This window comes from Bombina bombina, chromosome 3 (assembly GCF_027579735.1).
Source record: "Bombina bombina isolate aBomBom1 chromosome 3, aBomBom1.pri, whole genome shotgun sequence".
Classification (NCBI taxonomy): Eukaryota; Metazoa; Chordata; class Amphibia; order Anura; family Bombinatoridae; genus Bombina; species Bombina bombina.
The window spans coordinates 261803448-261826477 of record NC_069501.1 but is presented as its reverse complement, the minus strand read 5'-3'; positions in this window follow the sequence as shown (position 1 = coordinate 261826477).

Below are 23030 nucleotides of genomic sequence, written 5' to 3'. Positions count from 1 at the left end.
TTATGATATCTGTTCCTGCCTTTAATACACTTTTTTATAAAAAGTGACGGAACGGCACCTTCCCAGCAAAATATGCAGACCAAATTTACCAGCCACACATAACTAGATGTGATCAGTGTAATCAACCACAAACCATCCACAGAAACCACGTTCCAATACCCGTTCCGGCCTGTAAAACGTTTTTTCATGAAAAATGTTGGAACAGCGCCTTACCAGCAAACCAGATACACCAAATTCACCAGTCACACATAACTAAATGTTATAAGTGTAATCAGCCACAAACCATGCACAGAAACCACATTATGATATTTGTTCCGGCCTTTAATACACTTTTTTTATAAAAAGTGATGGAACAGCACCTAACCAGCAAAATATACAGACCAAATTCACCAGCCACACATAACTAGATGTGGTAAGTGTAATCAACCACAAACCATCCACAGAAACCACGTTCCAATACCCGTTCCGGCCTGTAAAATGCTTTTTCATGAAAAGTGACGGAACGGCACCTTACCAGCAAACCAAATACACCAAATTCACCAGTCACACATGACTAAATGTTATAAGTGTAATCAGCCACAAACCACCCACAGAAACCACATTATGATATCTATTCCGGCCTTTAATATACTTTTTTTATAAAAAGTGATGGAACGGCACCTTTCCAGCAAAATATACAGACCAAATACACCAGCCACACATAACTAGATGTGATAAGTGTAATCAACCACAAACCATCCACAGAAACCACGTTCCAATACCCGTTCCGGCCTGTAAAATGCTTTTTCATGAAAAGTGACGGAACGGCACCTTACCAGCAAACCAAATACACCAAATTCACCAGTCACACATGACTAAATGTTATAAGTGTAATCAGCCACAAACCATTCACAGAAACCACATTATGATATCTGTTCCGGCCTTTAATACACTTTTTTATAAAAAGTGACGGAACGGCACCTTCCCAGCAAAATATACAGACCAAATTCACCAGCCACACATAACTAGATGTGATAAGTGTAATCAGCCACAAACCATCCACAGAAACCACATTATGATATCTGTTCCGGCCTTTAATACACTTTTTTGTTATAAAAAGTGATGGAATGGCACCTAACCAGCAAAATACACAGACCAAATTCACCAGCCACACATAACTATATGTGATAAGTGTAATCAACCACAAACCATCCACAGAAACCACGTTCCAATACCCGTTCCGGCCTGTAAAACGCTTTTTCATGAAAAGTGATGGAACGGCACCTTACTAGCAAACCAGATGCACCAAATTCACCAGTCACACATGAGTAAATGTCATAAGTGTAATCAGCTACAAACCATCCACAGAAACCACATTATGATATCTGTTCCAGCCTTTAATACACTTTTTTATAAAAAGTGATGGAACGGCACCTTCCTAGCAACATATACAGACCAAATTCACCTGCCACACATAACTAGATGTGATAAGTGTAATCAACCACAAACCATCCACAGAAACCACGTTCCAATACCCGTTCCGGCCTGTAAAATGCTTTTTCATGAAAAGTGACGGAACAGCACCTTACCAGCAAACCAAATACACCAAATTCACCAGTCACACATGACTAAATGTTATAGGTGTAATCAGCCACAAACCATCCACAGAAACCACATTATGATATCTGTTCCGGCCTTTAATACACTTTTTTATAAAAAGTGACGGAACGGCACCTTCCCAGCAAAATATACAGACCAAATTCACCAGCCACACATAACTTGTTGTTATAAGTGTAATCAACCACAAACCATCCACAGAAACCACGTTCCAATACCCGTTCCATTTTACAGGCCGGAACGGGTATTGGAACGTGGTTTCTGTGGATGGTTTGTGGTTGATTACACTGATCACATCTAGTTATGTGTGGTTGGTGAATTTGGTCTGCATTTTTTGATGGGAAGGTGCCGTCCCATCACTTTTTATAAAAAAGTATATTAAAGGCAGGAACAGATATCATAATGTGGTTTCTGTGGATGGTTTGTGGCTGATTACACTTATAACATTTATGTATGTGTGACTGGTGAATTTGGTGTATCTGGTTTGCTGGTAAGGCGCCGTTCCAACATTTTTCATGAAAAAGCGTTTTACAGGCCGGAACGGGTATTGGAACGTGGTTTCTGTGGATGGTTTGTGGTTGATTACACTTATCACATCTAGTTATGTGTGGCTGGTGAATTTGGTCTGTACATTTTGCTGGGAAGGTGCCGTTCCATCACGTTTTATAAAAAAAAGTGTATTAAAGGCCGGAACAGATATTATAATGTGGTTTCTGTGGATGGTTTGTGGCTGATTACACTTATAACATTAAGTTATGTGTGACTGGTGAATTTGGTGTATCTGGTTTGCTGGTAAGGCGCCGTTCTAACATTTTTCATGAAAAAGCGTTTTACAGGCCGGAACGGGTATTGGAACGTGGTTTCTGTGGATGGTTTGTGGTTGTTTACACTTATCACATCTAGTTATGTGTGGCTGGTGAATTTGGTCTGTATATTTTGTTGGGAAGGTGCCGTTCCATCACTTTTTATAAAAAAGTGTATTAAAGGCAGGAACAGATATCATAAAGTGGTTTCTGTGGATGGTTTGTGGCTGATTACACTTATAACATTTAGTTATGTGTAACTGGTGAATTTGGAGTATCTGGATTGCTGGTAAGGTGCTGTTCCGTCACTTTTCATGAAAAAGCATTTTACAGGCCAGAACGGGTATTGGAACGTGGTTTCTGTGGATGGTTTGTGGTTGATTACACTTACCACATCTAGTTATGTGTGGCTGGTGAATTTGGTCTGTATATTTTGCTGGGTAGGTGCTGTTCCGTCACTTTTTATAATAAAGTGTATTAAAGGCTGGAACAGATATCATAATGTGGTTTCTGTGGATGGTTTGTGGCTGATTACACTTATAACATTTAGTCATGTGTGACTGGTGAATTTGGTGTATCTGGTTTGCTGGTAAGGCGCAGTTCCAACATTTTTCATGAAAAAGCATTTTACAGGCCGGAACGGGTATTGGAACATAGTTTTTGTGGATGGTTTGTGGCTGATTACACTTACCACATCTAGTTATGTGTGGCTGGTGAATTTGGTCTGTATATTTTGCTGGGAAGGTGCCGTTCCGTCACTTTTTATAAAAAAAAGTGTATTAAAGGCCGGAACAGATATTATAATGTGGTTTCTGTGGATGGTTTGTGGCTGATTACACTTATAACATTTAGTTATGTGTAACTGGTGAATTTGGAGTATCTGGATTGCTGGTAAGGTGCTGTTCCGTCACTTTTCATGAAAAAGCATTTTACAGGCCAGAACGGGTATTGGAACGTGGTTTCTGTTGATGGTTTGTGGTTGATTACACTTACCACATCTAGTTATGTGTGGCTGGTGAATTTGGTCTGTATATTTTGCTGGGTAGGTGCCGTTCCGTCACTTTTTATAATAAAGTGTATTAAAGGCTGGAGCAGATATCATAATGTGGTTTCTGTGGATGGTTTGTGGCTGATTACACTTATAACATTTAGTCATGTGTGACTGGTGAATTTGGTGTATCTGGTTTGCTGGTAAGGCGCCGTTCCAACATTTTTCATGAAAAAGCGTTTTACAGGCCGGAACGGGTATTGGAACGTAGTTTTTGTGGATGGTTTGTGGTTGATTACACTTACCACATCTAGTTATGTGTGGCTGGTGAATTTGGTCTGTATATTTTGCTGGGAAGGTGCCGTTCCGTCACTTTTTATAAAAAAAAGTGTATTAAAGGCCGGAACAGATATTATAATGTGGTTTCTGTGGATGGTTTGTGGCTGATTACACTTATAACATTTAATCATGTGTGACTGGTGAATTTGGTGTATCTGGTTTGCTGGTAAGGTGCCGTTCCGTCACTTTTCATGAAAAAGCATTTTTCAGGCCGGAACAGGTATTGGAACGTGGTTTCTGTGGATGGTTTGTGGTTGATTACACTTATCACATCTAGTTATGTGTGTCTGGTGAATTTGGTCTGTATATTTTGTTGGGAAGGTGCCGCTCCATCACTTTTTATAAAAAAGTGTATTAAAGGCCGGAACAGATATCATAAAGTGGTTTCTGTGGATTGTTTGTGGCTGATTACACTTATAACATTTAGTTATGTGTGACTGGTGAATTTGGTGTATCTGGTTTGCTGGTAAGGCGCCATTCCAACATTTTTCATGAAAAAACGTTTTACAGGCCGGAACGGGTATTGGAACGTGGTTTCTGTGGATGGTTTGTGGTTGTTTACACTTATCACATCTAGTTATGTGTGGCTGGTGAATTTGGTCTGTATATTTTGTTGGGAAGGTGCCGTTCCATCACTTTTTATAAAAAAAAGTGTATTAAAGGCAGGAACAGATATCATAAAGTGGTTTCTGTGGATGGTTTGTGGCTGATTACACTTATAACATTTAGTTATGTGTAACTGGTGAATTTGGAGTATCTGGATTGCTGGTAAGGTGCTGTTCCATCACTTTTCATGAAAAAGCGTTTTACAGGCCAGAACGGGTATTGGAACGTGGTTTCTGTGGATGGTTTGTGGTTGATTACACTTACCACATCTAGTTATGTGTGGCTGGTGAATTTGGTCTGTATATTTTCCTGGGTAGGTGCCGTTCGGTCACTTTTTATAATAAAGTGTATTAAAGGCTGGAACAGATATCATAATGTGGTTTCTGTGGAAGGTTTGTGGCTGATTACACTTATAACATTTAGTCATGTGTGACTGGTGAATTTGGTGTATCTGGTTTGCTGGTAAGGTGCCGTTCCGTCACTTTTCATGAAAAAGCATTTTTCAGGCCGGAACAGGTATTGGAACGGGGTTTCTGTGGATGGTTTGTGGTTGATTACACTTATCGCATCTAGTTATGTGTGGCTGGTGAATTTGGAGTATCTGGATTGCTGGTAAGGTGCTGTTCCGTCACTTTTCATGAAAAAGCATTTTACAGGCCAGAACGGGTATTGGAACGTGGTTTCTGTTGATGGTTTGTGGTTGATTACACTTACCACATCTAGTTATGTGTGGCTGGTGAATTTGGTCTGTATATTTTGCTGGGTAGGTGCCGTTCCGTCACTTTTTATAATAAAGTGTATTAAAGGCTGGAGCAGATATCATAATGTGGTTTCTGTGGATGGTTTGTGGCTGATTACACTTATAACATTTAGTCATGTGTGACTGGTGAATTTGGTGTATCTGGTTTGCTGGTAAGGCGCCGTTCCAACATTTTTCATGAAAAAGCGTTTTACAGGCCGGAACGGGTATTGGAACGTAGTTTTTGTGGATGGTTTGTGGTTGATTACACTTACCACATCTAGTTATGTGTGGCTGGTGAATTTGGTCTGTATATTTTGCTGGAAAGGTGCCGCTCCATCACTTTTTATAAAAAAGTGTATTAAAGGCCGGAACAGATATCATAAAGTGGTTTCTGTGGATTGTTTGTGGCTGATTACACTTATAACATTTAGTTATGTGTGACTGGTGAATTTGGTGTATCTGGTTTGCTGGTAAGGCGCCATTCCAACATTTTTCATGAAAAAACGTTTTACAGGCCGGAACGGGTATTGGAACGTGGTTTCTGTGGATGGTTTGTGGTTGATTACACTTATCGCATCTAGTTATGTGTGGCTGGTGAATTTGGAGTATCTGGTTTGCTGGTAAGGTGCCGTTCCGTCACTTTTCATGAAAAAGCATTTTTCAGGCCGGAACAGGTATTGGAACGGGGTTTCTGTGGATGGTTTGTGGTTGATTACACTTATCGCATCTAGTTATGTGTGGCTGGTGAATTTGGAGTATCTGGTTTGCTGGTAAGGTGCTGTTCTGTCACTTTTCATGAAAAAGCGTTTTATAGGCCAGAACGGGTATTGGAACGGGGTTTCTGTGGATGGTTTGTGATTGATTACACTTATCACATTTAGTTATGTGTGGCTTGTGAATTTGGTCTCTATATTTTGCTGGGAAGGTGCCGTTCGTCACTTTTTATTAAAAAAAGTGTATTAAAGGCCGGAACAGATATCATAATGTGGTTTCTGTGGATGGTTTGTGGCTGATTACACTTATAACATTTACTCATGTGTGACTGGTGAATTTGGTGTATCTGGTTTGCTGGTAAGGTGCTGTTCCATCACTTTTCATTAAAAAGCGTTTTACAGGCCGGAACAGGTATTGGAACGTGGTTTCTGTGGATGGTTTGTGGTTGATTACACTTATCACATCTAGTTATGTGTGGCTGGTGAATTTGGTCTGTATATTTTGCTGGAAAGGTGCCGTTCCGTCACTTTTTATAAAAAAGTATATTAAAGGCCGGAACATATATCATAATGTGGTTTCTGTGGATGGTTTGTGGCTGATTACACTTATAACATTTAGTCATGTGTGACTGGTGAATTTGGTGTATCTGGTTTGCTGGTAAGGTGCTGTTCCATCACTTTTCATGAAAAAGCGTTTTACAGGCCGGAACGGGTATTAGAACGTGGTTTCTGTGGATGGTTAGTGGCTGATTACACTTATTACATTTAGTCACATGTGACTTGTGAATTTGGTGTATCTGGTTTTTTGGGAAGGTGCTGTTCCGGGCTTTTATGTTTGGTTCCGGACACTATTTTGGTAGTTAAAGGGTTAATTAATTATTATATCACAAATATTCTTGTTCTTAAAATTGTTCACAAGAGTCTCTAACACATCCCATTATATTTTAAATCAATTTCCTTCATAAAAGGCCTGTTCCGGCCTGTTCCGTTCCGTTCCGGCTTTTACACCGTTCCATTTTTTTTCTATAATGATTCAGATAAAGCATGCAATTTTAAGCAACTTTCTGATTTACTCCTATTATCAAATTGTCTTTGTTCTCTTGCTATCTTTATTTGAAAAGCAAGAATGTAAGCTTAGAAGCCGGCCTATATTTTGTTCAGCACCTTGCTGATTGGTGGCTAAATTGGGTTTACTATCCCTTTAACATATCCACCTTTTCTAAAATACCTTTAGGACACAACACAACAAAGTTATTTTAAATGTTTACTTCTGGACATTTTGTAATGTATGGGCAGATTTGTTCACAGCACTGCAAAATATGGAATTCAAAAACTTTAATAAGCATTTTCCCTTATGGGCATAATGTTCCAATACTGTATTTTTGTTGTAATCAGAGGCATGTCATTACTCTATCTGGGCCTAGGTAAGATTCCTCTCACCCTTACTTAAAGGGACACTGAATCCAAATTTTTTCTTTTGTGATTCATATAGAGCATGCAATTTTAAGCAACTTTCTAATTTACTCCTATTATCAATTTTTCTTAATTCTCTTGGTATGTTTATTTGAAAAGCAAGAAAGTAAGTTTAGATGCCGGCCCATTTTTGGTGAACAACCTGGGTTGTCCTTGCTGATTGGACAGCACCAATAAACAAGTGCTGTCCATGGTTCTAAACCAAAAATTTGCTAGCTCCTTAGGTTAGATGCCTTCTTTTTCAAATAAAGATAGCAAAAGAATGAAGAAAAATTGATAATAGGAGTAAATTAGAAAGTTGCTTAAAATTGCATGCTCTATCTGAATCACGAAAAAAAGTGTGTTCAGTGTCCCTTTAAATTGCACCCTTCCAATCTCCCTGATGCTACTGCACATCCATCTTTTTTTTTTTTTTTTAATGTTTTTTTTTATCGTGTTTAAGTCAATAAAGATAGAAAGGAAAGCAACATATGCTTAACATCATGATATCAAATAATGAGCGAACAAAAAGAAAGAAAAAAAAACCCGGACAGAAATATATATAAATTTTCGTAAAACCTCATGTTTGTTCTTTTAAATAAAGTTTCAAAATCAAAACAGCAAACACTCGGCTAGATTTGGAGTTTGGCGGTAGATGGGGTGCGATAGCTACGCGTGGTTTATGTCTAACGCACGGCATTTTTTAACGCCGGTATTTAGATTTGAAAAAAAACCTTCTAACGATACTCCTAACACGTGTATTTCACACGCGGAATACTGCCCGCGTTAGACAGTCTCCCATAGAGATCAATGGAAAAGCAAACAAACACGCTTTTTTCATCTATCACTCGATCTCGCGAGAAATACGCACAGCTCGGTCATATGACGCATACCACATAATGCACAACAATAACACGCCGCAAATGTCACAACAACAATCCCTAAACAAAGAACATAAGCATTACACATTCAGAAGCGGGGGGAAATTGAATTAAATAAAATACAGGGAATACGCATATCATTTAAGATGCGGAAATACGGAAAATAACAACAAGGAAACAAATATCACAATCATACACTAGCAAAATACTCGCATTCAATATTACTATATATTAGGACAAACATACATATACAACAATTCACTAATACCACACCATCGCAAATTAACATTTAAACATAATACTATTGGACAATGTTATAGAAAACGAGCACTATGACATCATCGCATTCTACACATTCCACAAATACTAACTCGAAATGAGCATGCGCAAATTCACACACCTAATACACATTGCACAAATAATAAGTAAGAATAAAGCACACCTGAACACAATTTACAACGCAAACCGGTACATCATTAAACATTTACACAGGGTATATAAGCACCACACAAGCATGGCTTCTTTCACTGTGTTGCTGGTGGGTTTTTGGAGATTGGAGCTTAGAGATTTTGTGCATTATTGTGAGTCAGTTAGTGTTATCGTGAGTGAGTTAGTGGTAGTGGGAGTTAGAGAGTTAGTGGTAGTGTGAGTTAGAGAGGTAGTGGTAGTGTGAGTTAGAGAGGTAGTGGTAGTGTGAGTTAGAGAGTTAGTGGTAGTGTGAGTTAGAGAGTTAGTGCTAGTGTGAGTTAGAGAGTTAGTGGTAGTGTGAGTTAGAGAGTTAGTGGTAGTGTGAGTTAGAGAGTTAGTGGTAGTGTGAGAGAGTCAGTTAGTGGTAGTGTGAGTTAGTGAGCGACAGTTGGTTTGGGTGAGTGTGCGAGTGCTTTTTCTGTACACTTAACACATTTACACGCAAACACATTCAATACATACATACATACACTTATCAATAACACTACATACACTCCATACCCCATACCCTCTCATACTACACTCCATACCCCATTCCCTGTAGTCCCATTCCCTTTCATCCCATTTACTCTTATCCCATACCCCATCCCCATCCCATCACCATCCCCTAGTTACATTTAGTTTACATATCCTCCTTTTAGTCTTCTTCTTCATTTTGTTCATTTAAATACTCCTTACCCTCTTTTATTTATATCCCTTTCACACTTTCTGCACTTTTTTTGGTCTTTTTAGTTCTTTATTTTGACCCCCTTTCATTTGATCACACTCACTTTTTGTTTGCTTATTTGGGGTTTAGTTTAGGGAAGAGATGGAGGGCAGGCAGGGGAGAGGTAGAGGGGGGAGAAGAGGGAGGGGGAGAGGAACAGGGCAGGAAGGGGGGCAGGAAGCGGGGGTGGAAGCGGTGGGTGGACCCAGCCACTTGGTTCAAGATGAACAAGTGGCTGGGCCCAGTGGTGGACAGAGTAGGGCTTCACAGTCCGGGAAACAGAGGGTATCGTCACAGGGGAAGGCCAAGGTGACTAGGGAGGCGAGGTTTTCGATGGAGGAGAAGGAGGCCCTCGTAGAAGCCTATATGGCCAGGTATAGGAGGCTTCAGCATCAGAAGACCACCCCGACTGAGAAGAGGAAGCTCTGGCAGGAGATAAGGAATGCAGTCAATGCAGTGGGTGGCCGGAACAGAGATATGGACTCTATTAAACATCGCTACCGGGACTGCAAGATGGATCTTAAGAAAAAGTTAAGCCGGGAGGCCCAACATGCCGCAGGAACCGGTGGCGGCCCTGCACTGGAAATCGATTACTGCCGATGGGAGGAAATGTTGCGTCCCAGCACCTCCGAGGTGGATATAGTCGGTATCGGAGGAATTGATACCGGGAACCTGCCATTCTCATCTGACGGTAAGCTCATTTAAGAATATATTAACATACGAATGTATTTCAAGGGACACTATACGCAAACCTTTGCTTTCATGATTAAGGTAGAGAATACAATTTGAAACAACATTCCAATTTACTTATATTACCTAATTTGCTTCATTCTTTAGATATACTTTAATGAAGAAATATCCATGCACACGGTGAACCAATCACAGGAGGCAGCTATATGCAGCTACCAATCAGCAGCTTCTAAGCATATCTAGATATGCTTTTCAGCACAGAATATCCAGAGAATGAAGCAAATTAGATAAGAAAAGTACATTAGAAAGTTGATTATAATTGTATGCTTCTAAATCATGAAAGATAAAACATTGGCTTTCATGTCCCTTTAAGGATCAGATTAATGCTATTACGTTGTTTACACGCATTCACAATTACTTTGCGGTTACATTAGTATCTAGGCTATAGGTTAGGTATGCATTTAAACAGACTGAAAACAAACGCTAAAACATTCAGATTTAACAGAGATATCACAAACACGGTTTAGAAAATGCGGAAATCGTATTGATTGTTAGATTTCAAAGTGGATTAATGAGGCTGCATTTGTAATTGTATCGTAAGCTAAGTAATTTAAAGCTTTATTTGGAAATATGCTAATATATACATTTCTTTTTTTTTCAAATATACAGAGTCTGGGGAGGAGGCAGCACAGCAACTACCGGCTCCTCCTTTTCCCTGGGATGAGAGTGGTGGGGATGAATCTCCACCTCGGAGGGAAGAGGCCCCCCTTGACGAAGAGGCCCCATTTGACGAAGAGGCCCCCCCTTGACGAAGAGGCCCCGGAAGCAGAGGAAGAGGCCGTGGAAGCAGAGGCCCCTCAAGGACCAGCAGACCGCCGTGCACCAGCAGGCCGCCGTGCACCAGCAGGCCGCCGTGCACCAGCAGGCCGCCGTGCACGGGCACCCCGCCGTGCACAACAAGAGGAAATAGCGGAGGTGCGGGTTCTACTAGACTACATTGACCAGATGCATAACTCCCGGATCCAAAATATAGAAGGCAGAAATAGAATTATTGAAGGACAAAACCAAATCATTGAAGGCCAAACCCAAATCATACACCTCCTTACTCGAATAGAAGAAGCCCAAAACAGAACCTTTAGACTCCAACAAGAGATGTTTAATTTCTTCCGGGAGGCGCATGCTGGTCTGCCTCCTGCTCCTGGTCCGCCATCTGCTGGTCTGCCTCCTGCTCCTGGGCCGCCATCTGCTGGGCCTCCTGCTCCTGGGCCTCCTGCTGCTGGGCCTCCTGCTGCTGGGCCTCCATCTGCTGGGCCTCCTGCTCCTGGGCCGCCATCTGCTGGGCCTCCTGCTCCTGGGCCGCCATCTGCTGGGCCTCCTGCTCCTGGGCCGCCATCTGCTGGGCCTCCTGCTGCTGGGCCTCCTGCTGCTGGGCCTCCTGCCAGGCCATCTGCTCCTGCCGGGCCATCTTCTCCTGCCGGGCCATCTTCTCCTGCCGGGCCATCTCCTCCTGCCGGGCCATCTCCTCGGCCATCTCCTCCTCCTCACCTTGGTCGTCCCAGTACTCTTCCTTCCACTCTTCCCACAACATCTCCAATGAGAACTCGTCGGAGTCGGCAGTTGACCCTCCCAGATCCTCAGCCCCGTGGGAAGAGGGGAAGGAAGAGGAAGTAAGTATTTGTTTTCATGTTTAATGTTATTTTATTTAATGTGTAATGGATAGGTATGTGATGATGTGGTTTTCATACACTTGTGGACCACGCTCTGTATATAATCTACTTCTATGGGACCGGGTCCATGGAGGCAGATTGTTTGCAGAGTGTGGGTTATAAGTGTGTGAAAACCACATCACATACCTATCCTTGTTCATGATATTGATTGGTTTCTGTGATGTGATGTCCAAACTGTTTCCCGAATCGCAAACAAAATTACCATTACAATTATCCATGATGGCATATTACTGTTTGAATGCCAATAACACAGCTTAAAGGGACAGTCAGAACATTATTGATTACAAAGAAAACACTGTATTACGCATTATCAAGTTTGAAACAACAAAACATGGAGAAATACGTGTGACTTATGTGCTTACCCTTGTATCTATGCCTATGAAAAATGACCACTTATTTGTTGTTCTGACATAACAACATTTTACACAATCAATGATCAATACATGGTAAATATGCTGTATGAGCTCAAGGTTTTAGATATACAAATGATATCCAAATGCCCTCTAGTGGTCAAATTGCATTCTGATTACATGCACTCTTCAAGCTCTAAGAAATGAGCACATGAACCTCATAGGTTTAGCTATCAAATTAAAATAAACACAGACAAATGATTAATTGGTGAGAAACCTTTGATATCATTGATATTACAAAATTGACTTTTTTTATAATGCAAAACATTATTTGTTTTCTAAACTGTCCCTTTAACAAAATTACATATGCTAACATATAATATTTGGTGATTGTTGGTATATCTACATGTACTTGTTCAAACAAGAAATATTGAAAACAGATTTATATTGACGTGTTAAATAAAGTCTATTTTCTTAAAGAGACATTATTGTGTTTATTTTTTTTTAGAAAGACATTTGTTTTAACAATGAATATGGTTTAAAGTCCTTTTAGGAGTGGGAAAAAAAAATATGCTAACAATAATATATTTGGAGATTAACCAATGTGGAACTCATACATGATACAAAAATCAACATTTGCATTAAAGGGACAGTATACTATCTTTTTAACAGAACTGCATGTAATAGACACTACTAGAAACAACAAGATTAACATATACTGATATCAAAATCAATATTAAAAAGCTTTAAACACTTTCAAATAAAATTGGGTTATCTCTATTGAAAAGATAGATGAACCCCCATTACAACCGTAAAACAAGACAATACCCCATCATTAACATATGAAAAGACCCTTTACACAAACAGGAGAAAGCTGGAGATGGTACTCACATTAAACTTTGAGGCTTGGCGAGGAGTCTGAAAATTACTTCAATTTTATTTGAACAGAAGCAAAAGTAGACGTGTATTTGGTAAACAATGGACTATATAACTAGAGACCAAATAAAATATTTTGGTTTTGAATGTGAGTGTCTAATGAACCTTTAATAAAATATACGACGAAATTACATTTACAAGAAGTCGGCATCATATATTTAGCATATGATAAAGATAAATGCATATTGATTATTTTATTCTAATACAATAGCGCATATTTATGAATTAGATATCTTTAACATTAAACACAACAGTCATTTTTCATAAAAAGGAACATATTGTTGACAAACATATTAAACAAGATGGACTATAGAGATTTGCACTTGCCTCGAAATATCTTATGCATGAAAACATTTTGCTTTCGTTCGTTTATTCAACCAGACATCCAGCAAAAGATAATGTGGTGGTCTTTATCAGCTATGGGTCAACAATGTAACATGATGCAAACAATCCATATTCGCCATGTTTTTAAACTTGTCTTCTCATTCACAAACGTGTGTAACGTGCACAAACAAATATTGCGGGACTACGTAATACAATCAGACGTTTTTTTACCTTTGCATGTGACGTCTTAATTAACATGGCGCTTCCTTGATCACGTAAGAACGCAATCCAATAAAAGGCGCATTCTTGATCACGTAAGAACGCAAACCAAAAAAAGGCGCATCCTTGATCGCGTAAAAACACCATCCAATAAAAGGTGCATCCTTGATCGCGTAAAAACGTCAGTCAATACAAGGAATCATTGGACAGCCTGGCAGGTGACATCTCAAGCAACATGGCGCATCCGAGATCGCTGAAAAACCGCAGCCAATACAAGGACTCAGTTGACAGCTTGGCATATCAATAAGAATCGTATTTATATTTTAGTAACTAGTATGTGTCTATATTGCTATCTAGGAATGTCACGAAATCATGAATCATCTTTTCGGACTTGACTGTCCCTTTAACTATAGCTATGGTGTATATCTTTAACATTTAAAAGATACACATGAGAAATACATATGCCATTGATGTTTTAAGATATGTTTAGATTGTTTTGGAATAACAATAATGACACATGTATTGATCAAACGTGTCATTTATTCAAGTTGAAATATGGTCAACCTACCTATAGCCATATATGGGAGGAGAAGTATTTTTTTCAAATATTTGGAAAAACATATTCCTCATCTAAAATATGCGGATTACACACAGAGATTGATTTGGTTACACTACTACAATAAGATAGAATTGAAAATGAAATACATGTGCTGTCAACATTACATTGTGCTCAGCATCACTTAAAGGGACATGATTTTTATTTTTAAAAAGAGGATACACAGAGACAATACTATTTCAATAAAATGAACACTTTACAGGGATTATATCATTGTATCAATCCTCAGATCATTTGTTAAAGGTGCATCAATTCATGCAGAGTTTATAAATACACACATGGATGTGAAATTTGCAATATACATATATATATACACAAATAACAATCTATATATACATATATAAAAGAATTATAATAAAATTACATTGGAGATGTTAATCTTAAAGTCATTTACAATTGTATTACATATATGATTCAGGAAACACCATTATTTTTGCTAAGGTCCCTTTAAGGATCAACCAGATAAACTAGAGATTTCAATCAATGACATGAATAAAGAGGACAAAGAATCGTGCAATGACATGTCTTTTATTAGTATGTAAGAAAACATAAACAACGTTTATAAATAATCTTTTAAAGATCAGGAAAATTGGAGCCATATGACAAGGTAACAGAGTGCATCACAGTCCATGAAGAGAGTTGCCAAGGGCCAGCATAGCCCCATTGGAGACATATGACAAGGTAACAGAGTGCATCACAGTCCATGAAGAGAGTTGCCAAGGGCCAGCATAGCCCCATTGGAGACATATGACAAGGTAACAGAGTGCATCACAGTCCATGAAGAGAGTTGCCAAGGGCCAGCATAGCCCCATTGGAGACATATGACAAGGTAACAGAGTGCATCACAGTCCATGAAGAGAGTTGCCAAGGGCCAGCATAGCCCCATTGGAGACATATGACAAGGTAACAGAATGCATCACAGTCCATGAAGAGAGTTGCCAAGGGCCAGCATAGCCCCATTGGAGACATATGACAAGGTAAAAGAGTGCAACAGGCACAACAATAACAAGAAAAAAAGGCCAAATGGCAACTATAAAAACAAACATCAACATGTGGACGGAGGATTCTTATCTGCGCCCTTGGAGCATCTCCAGATCCTCCACTTACTGGTCATCCCCTTCATTGTCCTGTGCATGTCTAGCTACAGATTCAAGCATTGAATTCCACCGCCTCATCTGACGTAGAGTCAAATGCTGAACCCTGTAGCTGGGCCTGCATGGTGTCGCTCATCCCTCTCAGGACAGCTGCGTTCCTCAACACGGCCTGCTCTACGCATGCTATATCTTCTAGCGTGAGCCATGTTGAGTCACAGCCTAAAATAAAGAAAAAAAAATATTAATGATAATTACACAACAGACAAAAAAATAAGCAAAGATACATTGTCATCATAAAGACAAATAATTCTTTAAATTAATTTGTTGACATTGATTATTTACACATGAAATATGTTATTCAGACAGACCTAAACCATTAAAGGGACATTTTACTCCAACATGTTGTCCCCTTTAATTGGTTTTTGATGATCCACTTTTACAGCTTGAGTGTCTAAAATCTTGTAAAAGGATTTACATTGTACTTACATTAGCAATTTAAATATTTTAGTTATACTGTGGTAGGCACACCTATCCTTAAACATTTTGGCATTGAGGACAAGCTGTGTCAACATAGCAACCAGAAGAAATTACATTCCCACTGGGTTATACAAGAGATAATGTATGAACATTTGTACATAAATTGTTGGATCCAAGTAGTGGTGATTGGTATATGTAGTGATATCAAATTAAAGGGACACTAAACCTAAATATTTTAGTTACTGATTCAGATAGAGCATGACATTAAAAAGAATTATTAATTTACTCATATTCTTTAAATATTTGAATTCTCTAGCTATATTTTAAATGCAAGAATGTATGTTTATAGGGCAGGCCATTTTTGGTTATCAACTTTGGTTGTCCCTGCTGATTGATGGATACATTCATCCAACAATAAAGAAATTATGTCCAGATTTTGTTTTAATAAAAAATAATTAGAGGCATTTCCTTGTTTCAATAAAGATACCAAGAGAATGAAGAATAATTGATAAGAGTAGTAAATTATAAATTTGATTAACATTGCATGCTCTATTTGAATCACAATAGAAACAATTTTCATTCAGTGTACCTTTAAGTATCTTATAATGTTGATTTTGAATGATACTTACAGCTGTGCCTGGGAAGGACAATCCGACACCCAGGACAATGAAGGTTGAGACAGGGGGGAGGGATGGGATTGGGTTGGGGAGGGATGGGCTGCTGCTATGGGGTAGCCCGTACAGCTGGGGAGTGGTGAGTTGGGGGCTGGGCAGCTGGGGTAGCTGTACGGGCCAAAAGACGGGGAGAACGGTGAAGGGGGAGGAAGGGGTATTTTTTGGGAGGGACAGGATAGGAAAAATGGGAAGGGCCGGGAGGGTCTGTGGTCTGTGGAGGGGCAAGGGACTGGGCAGGGGACTTGGCAGGGGCCTGGGCCTGGGCAGGGGACTGGGCAGGGGAGTGGGCAGGGGATTGGGCAGGGGCAGAAAACTGATAACCAGAAGAGGAGGATCCATCTGAAAAAAATATTAAAAATATATTAACATCTCATACATCATGAAATCAAATCAACGCATTTCAACTTGATTATGTTTGCAATATACTTAGAAGTGTGTTTGAATTTCTAAACAATGATGACATGAGGATATGGTATGCATATAGGCACTCAGATGAATAGCAATGACTGTCTGTACAATTATAAAATTATTATTGTGGTTTGGCCTGGAATATGTATGTGACATCATGATGGCATGAATTAGAAATCCAAATATTTAAACAAATCCAAGCATATCTTCATGCTGCCTGATATATAAAGGAGGCAGTAGTGTATTTGAACAGACAAATAATATTCCTTTTTAAAGTGCAAAAGCTGTAGACTTTGAATGTCTTCAATAAAATGATTTCCAATAAAGAAACATGTTGGATACATGTTAGATATATTTCACATACCATCAGACTTCAAGGGAGCCTCTTCCTCCTCCGTCCCACAGGTTAAATCAATCTCTGTAAAACATAACATGTTGTGTACACGTTAAGATCAGATATTATAACATATGTTACTGTTGCTCAAAGACACACATCAATGTTGCATTAAAGATATACACACCCAAAGTTATGATTTACATCATTTTGATGGAGCATACAAATGACATTAGATTTGTTATTCTCAATGATTCAGATTTTCGATTTATTGTTTATATTAATTTTAAAATCATAAAAGCATAGTACATTGAACATTTAAGATTTCTCATGTGTGTATCACTTGATGATTGTTGTCAAAATTGAACATGGAAACAAACATATGCTATACATCTTCTGAATAACAAAGGTGTAGACTAAGAAAGTTTTAATTCTTAATCTTTCAATATTCAAATAAAATTAATATATAATCAGAGGAGTAAATTATATGTTTGTTTCAAATGTTATGCTTCATCAGAATCATGCTCATAATATTGATTACCAATACACCTTCAATGACATATAAATGAGTCAATGGACTTACCAGAAGACCGCAAAGGCAGCTCTGTGTCGGTGCTGGATTCCTCTGGGCTCCCCACAACAACTCTCTCTATGAATGATATAGATATATATTAGTGAACACATTTGGGATAGCACTAAATCACATCTGTATCGATTTATAAGAATAATCAACTTGAAAATGTGAAGAATAGAGCAGTCATTAGAAAAAAAAATGCTTGATTGAATCAAGGGGATTCTGTAAAAAATGATGTATTTAACATATGTTTAATTTCTGACTATATTAGACATCAAACTCATCTCATACGATGCTATTGCATATCTAAATATACCCATTGATCAATGTTCTTAAAAGAATACACACAAACCACATTTTGAATAACAGCTGTTGACAAATATAAACAAAGACATGTGGCACATCGAGCCATTTGTGCAATGTACAGTAATCTTGTTTAGGACACAACACATATTGATCACAATACCAAACCAAATTGATTAGTACAAATATGTAATCATGGTGCTGTTAGAGTATGCTTATATCTATAAAGTAACTCCAACAGTGAATATGTGAATTATATATCAATATTGTCTAATCCAAAGAATGTAAGGATTAATGAATCTATTGTTTATTAAAGGGACACTGACATGATTTATTTCAATCATTGATTTCACTGTTCAAACTGTTCCAAATGATTTAACATTGACTCCTATTATAATTTTAATTTTGCTACATTTTAATCTTAAATGCAGATAAGCAATATTGGATTCAATAAATATTGTTTGTTGAAGGTATCCACCAATCATCAATAAAAACCCAGGTTGGTCAACCAAAATGGAGCTGCAGATAAACGTACATTCTTGATTTTAAAATACATTTAGCAATAGAATATTTCAAATATGATTATAGTATTATATTTAAATCTTGATTTTAGCTCAGTGTCCCTTTAATATAAAAATATATTGATTTTACAATGTTGCTGTTAATGAATTCTCTACTCCATATGTTGATGTAATGAATGGGATGGAGCATGCAATTACAATCTAATATGTTAGTTAAGGATATCCTAAGAATTATTTAATTTTCCTCTATTAAAGGGACATGAAGCTCAAAATGTGTAATTGTATACTTTTTGAAACTATATACTACTGTTATCTGAACACATGATTTTAACTTTTGACAAAATGCCAATTTATGCTGAAAAAAACAGCCGGATAATACCAGTAATGCATTGTTTAACCTAAACCAAAATCAATATGTTTTTAGAAGAACTAAAACAATAGACTGAACCAATGTAGCTCATAAAATGTTTAAACAAAACAATAAAATCACGTTTCCAAATCATTCAATGTAAAATTTAGTTGGCATGTCCCTTAAATGACGTGATCAATTTCAAAAATTTAATCTATATTTTTACAATCAAAACATATGCAAAAGTGTGTGAATATTTTTAAAATGTATCCAAATAAGATTAAGCAATACACAGGGGAAGAATATAAATTGGACATTCAAAGAATTTTACATTAAAATGAAGATATCAAGAATAGATGGGATATCTTAAATTCTATAAAAATTCAGATTAGTATTACAATGTAATCCTATGTTTGTTTGTTTTTTATTCTTAATTGTAAATATTTTACTAATCCATTTTGCAGATACATATAAATATTGAACAATGTGGATTTAGTATGTAATGTTCTGTCCATGTTTCTATGACAAATGTCAATTAAAATGAGACATACCATACTGTGACAAGCCCTGGCTTGAGGTTCCAGCACCAACATCCAGATCTGTAATATATTAAATGAGGATTGGATATCATTAATACAAATCATGCCATGTTTAAAATCTTTACATTATTAGCAAATCAATTAAAAACTATTAATCTTTTGGTAGTCCCATGAGTTAATTGTTTCCTCAATTAAATTCATGATAAATATATCCTGTACTCTTATTTTCAATCAGTTGTGTTGTTTCACATACAATATTAAGGTAGCGCCACACAACAATGAATATAGGTAATATAACACCACATACAATACAGTGTAGTACTTAATAAGCAGTTCACAATATAATCCAAAATCAAACAATCAATCAGACAAAAAAAATACAATTTAAAAGATCAGAGAATCATATGATATAGTCCCCTTTATAAATGAAAAGTCATTCCAATATTTGAAAAAGAAACATAAAATCTTAACTTCCCTTTTAGAGAGTTCTCGTATTGATACATGTGTTTGCAGTGCAGCTCCCTTCCAATCACTGGTGTGATCTCCGTGAGGTGTAGATATGTGAGCAAAAAATCTGTAGAAACAGAAAGGGGGATGGAGCGCAACCAAGGCAAAACACACTGATCTAAGTGCAGATTAAAAACAACTTTTCACTTTATTCAAAACAGTAAAATCATCAGGATGTACACTTACAGACTTCACCCTCAAACATATGAGGTATGTAATGGCACTCTGTATAAGTTGTCCAAAACACGGATAAACTAGATGCTGTGTAGTCAGATGTGTTTGTATCCACTACGAGAGTTCCAATGAGCCCACTGTGAATGTATGACTGACCAGGGTGAAAAATGTCCCTTTATAACTATTAAATAGCACTGAAATTCAAAGCTTCAATGTCACAGTGCAGATACAAGTGGGGCCGTGATACAACCCAGGGTAACAAACAGTTGTGTTGTTTACTGTAGCTTTAATTAATTTTTTGTGTTATTTCATTCTCATCAATTGATGGACATATGTTATTATTTATTTGGATTCTGCTATTCTTTTTTTTATTATGTATAATATTGAAAATAAGAATACTGTATTCTTCACATATATAATAATTCACATTTCATTTTGACCAACATGTGTAAAGCAATGCCACTTACAGCAAACCCATGTTAACGTGTATGCGCAATTCTAATTTTCGCGATCATTGCGCAATGATTCCAAGCGGAATTACACATCCGTCATTGACCAACATGTGTAAAGCAATGCCATTTACAGCAAACCCATGTTAACGTGTATGCGCAATTCTAATTTTCGCGATCATTGCGCAATGATTCCAAACGGAATTACGCATCCGTCATTTGACCAACATGTGTAAAGCAATGCCACTTACAGCAAACACATGTTAACGTGTATGCGCAATTCTAATTTTCGCAATCATTGCGCAATGATTCCAAGCGGAATTACACATCCGTCATTTGACCAACATGTGTAAAGCAATGCCACTTACAGCAAACACATGTTAACGTGTATGCGCAATTCAATTTTCGCTCTGTGACGCATATTCTGTAGAGCGCAAGAAACATCATTCCTATTTCATGTGTCACTAATCTAAAATCAGATATCTAAACATCATATGTAGCGTATGTTGTGAGATCTATATAGGTTTAGTATCTGACTATATACACATTTTTTTAAAATCTAATCAAATATTAAGATATTATATGAAGTTGGATAGTTACCTGGTTCAGATTCTCTTTCAGATCCTCCCAGGCCACCGGACGGAGAAGCAGCTGCCCTGGCCCCCGGGTCAGGACTTTCAGATCCAGCAGCTGGGAGGGAAGAAGAGGAGGCCGAGGATGGCGAGGATCTAAATCTTTTGGGGACCCGTAGAGTGAGGAGCTCGCATAAAGTCACCTCATAAGGGAGTAGGTAGAGTTTCCGCGGGGCCTCTCTTTTGCCCCCTCTTTTACGGGCTTGTACCCACTCCCTTATGAGGTTGACTTTTTTTGTCAAGCGCAACCTCATATCTCCGAATCTCCTCATGATCTGATCCTGGCTCCTCTGGACGCCACACACCAACTTAACCGCATTGGTGATAGACTCCCAGAGGGCCTTCTTAACAGGCGCATCTGTCAACCTCCTCTTGTTCCCAAATAGCTGGGGATAAAAGTCCTTGACGGCGTGGACCAGTGCAGCGCTCTCCTGCTTGGTAAACCTGGGAGGTTTCATGCCTGCTGGGTTGTTGAATATATTTTTGAAAGAAATATATACTGCCTGCAGGCATTAGAGAACTGACAAAGATGGCAACGTGTAATGGACTTTTATATGGTGAAGTAAACATGAGATGCACCATGGGACAAGTTATCTGTACATCTGATTGGATAAAAGTTTGAAATATTGTTAGAATGTCTGTGAGACCATCCTGACTCAAGTTGTGTTTGTGTGATGAACTCTGATTGGCCGTTCCTTAATGTTTCATATCTTAGCAACTTCCATACACATACCTCCTGGTGGTGCTGTTACTTCATTTTTCATGTAGACTTATTTGTAACTCATGGGCCTGTCATGCGGATATGTGTGACGCAGATTTAATATCCGTGATCCGTTAAATATTAATGTTTAAATTCTATTTACAATCTAATACTGTCACATTATTCTGAATGTTCAAATTCAGGTTATAATGTCAGTAACTTGGATAATCTGTTTATAGACGTTAAACTACAGGTTTGTTTGTTATTAGTAAATAAACCTTGAGCTTGTATTTGTCTGAACTGCTCATATATGTTATTGTGCAATGGCGTCTTTATTTTTAAATAGACATTACAACCAAACAATTGTATCAAATGATCTGTAAAGATAAAAAATTGTTTAGACTTTAAAATGTAACTCAATTTATCTTTGTATTTAGATATCCTCAACAGAAGAAATTTAAATGCACATGGTTGAGCCAATCACATAAGGCATCTCTGTGCATCCACCAATCTTCATCTACTGAGCCTATCTCAATATGCTTTTCAAGCAAAGTATGTCAAGATAAGAAGATAAGTAAATACACTCTTTAAATCTCTTAAAGGGACACTGTCCAAACAAATTTAGCGTTCGTGATTCAGATTGAGCATGAAATGTTAAGCAACTTTATAATTTAATCCGATTCTCAAATGTTAAGAATTATCTTGTTATCTTTCTTTGCAAATCAATAATGATATTTTAGATTACGGACAATTTTGGCGAAAAACCTGGGTTGTCCTTGATGATTGTTGGATAAATTAATCCACCCAAAAAAAAATTCTGTCCAGAGTACTGAAGCAAATAAATTATCAATTTAATGCCTTATTTTTAAAGTAATGATAGCAACATCACGAGGAACATTGATAATATGAGTCAATTTATAAAGTTGCTTAAAATAGAATACTCGTTCTGAATGTATAAATAATTAATTTTTTTACTGTCTCCCTTTAAGTATATTTTGAGTTCATGTCCCTTTAAGGAGATATTTCACAATAATGCTTGAAATATCATAAACCTAGGCACCTTCTTTTGGCAAAATTAGTGTAACATATGAGTAAAGCATATTTAGATTAACTTCTGGATTGTTTTACACACTGACTGA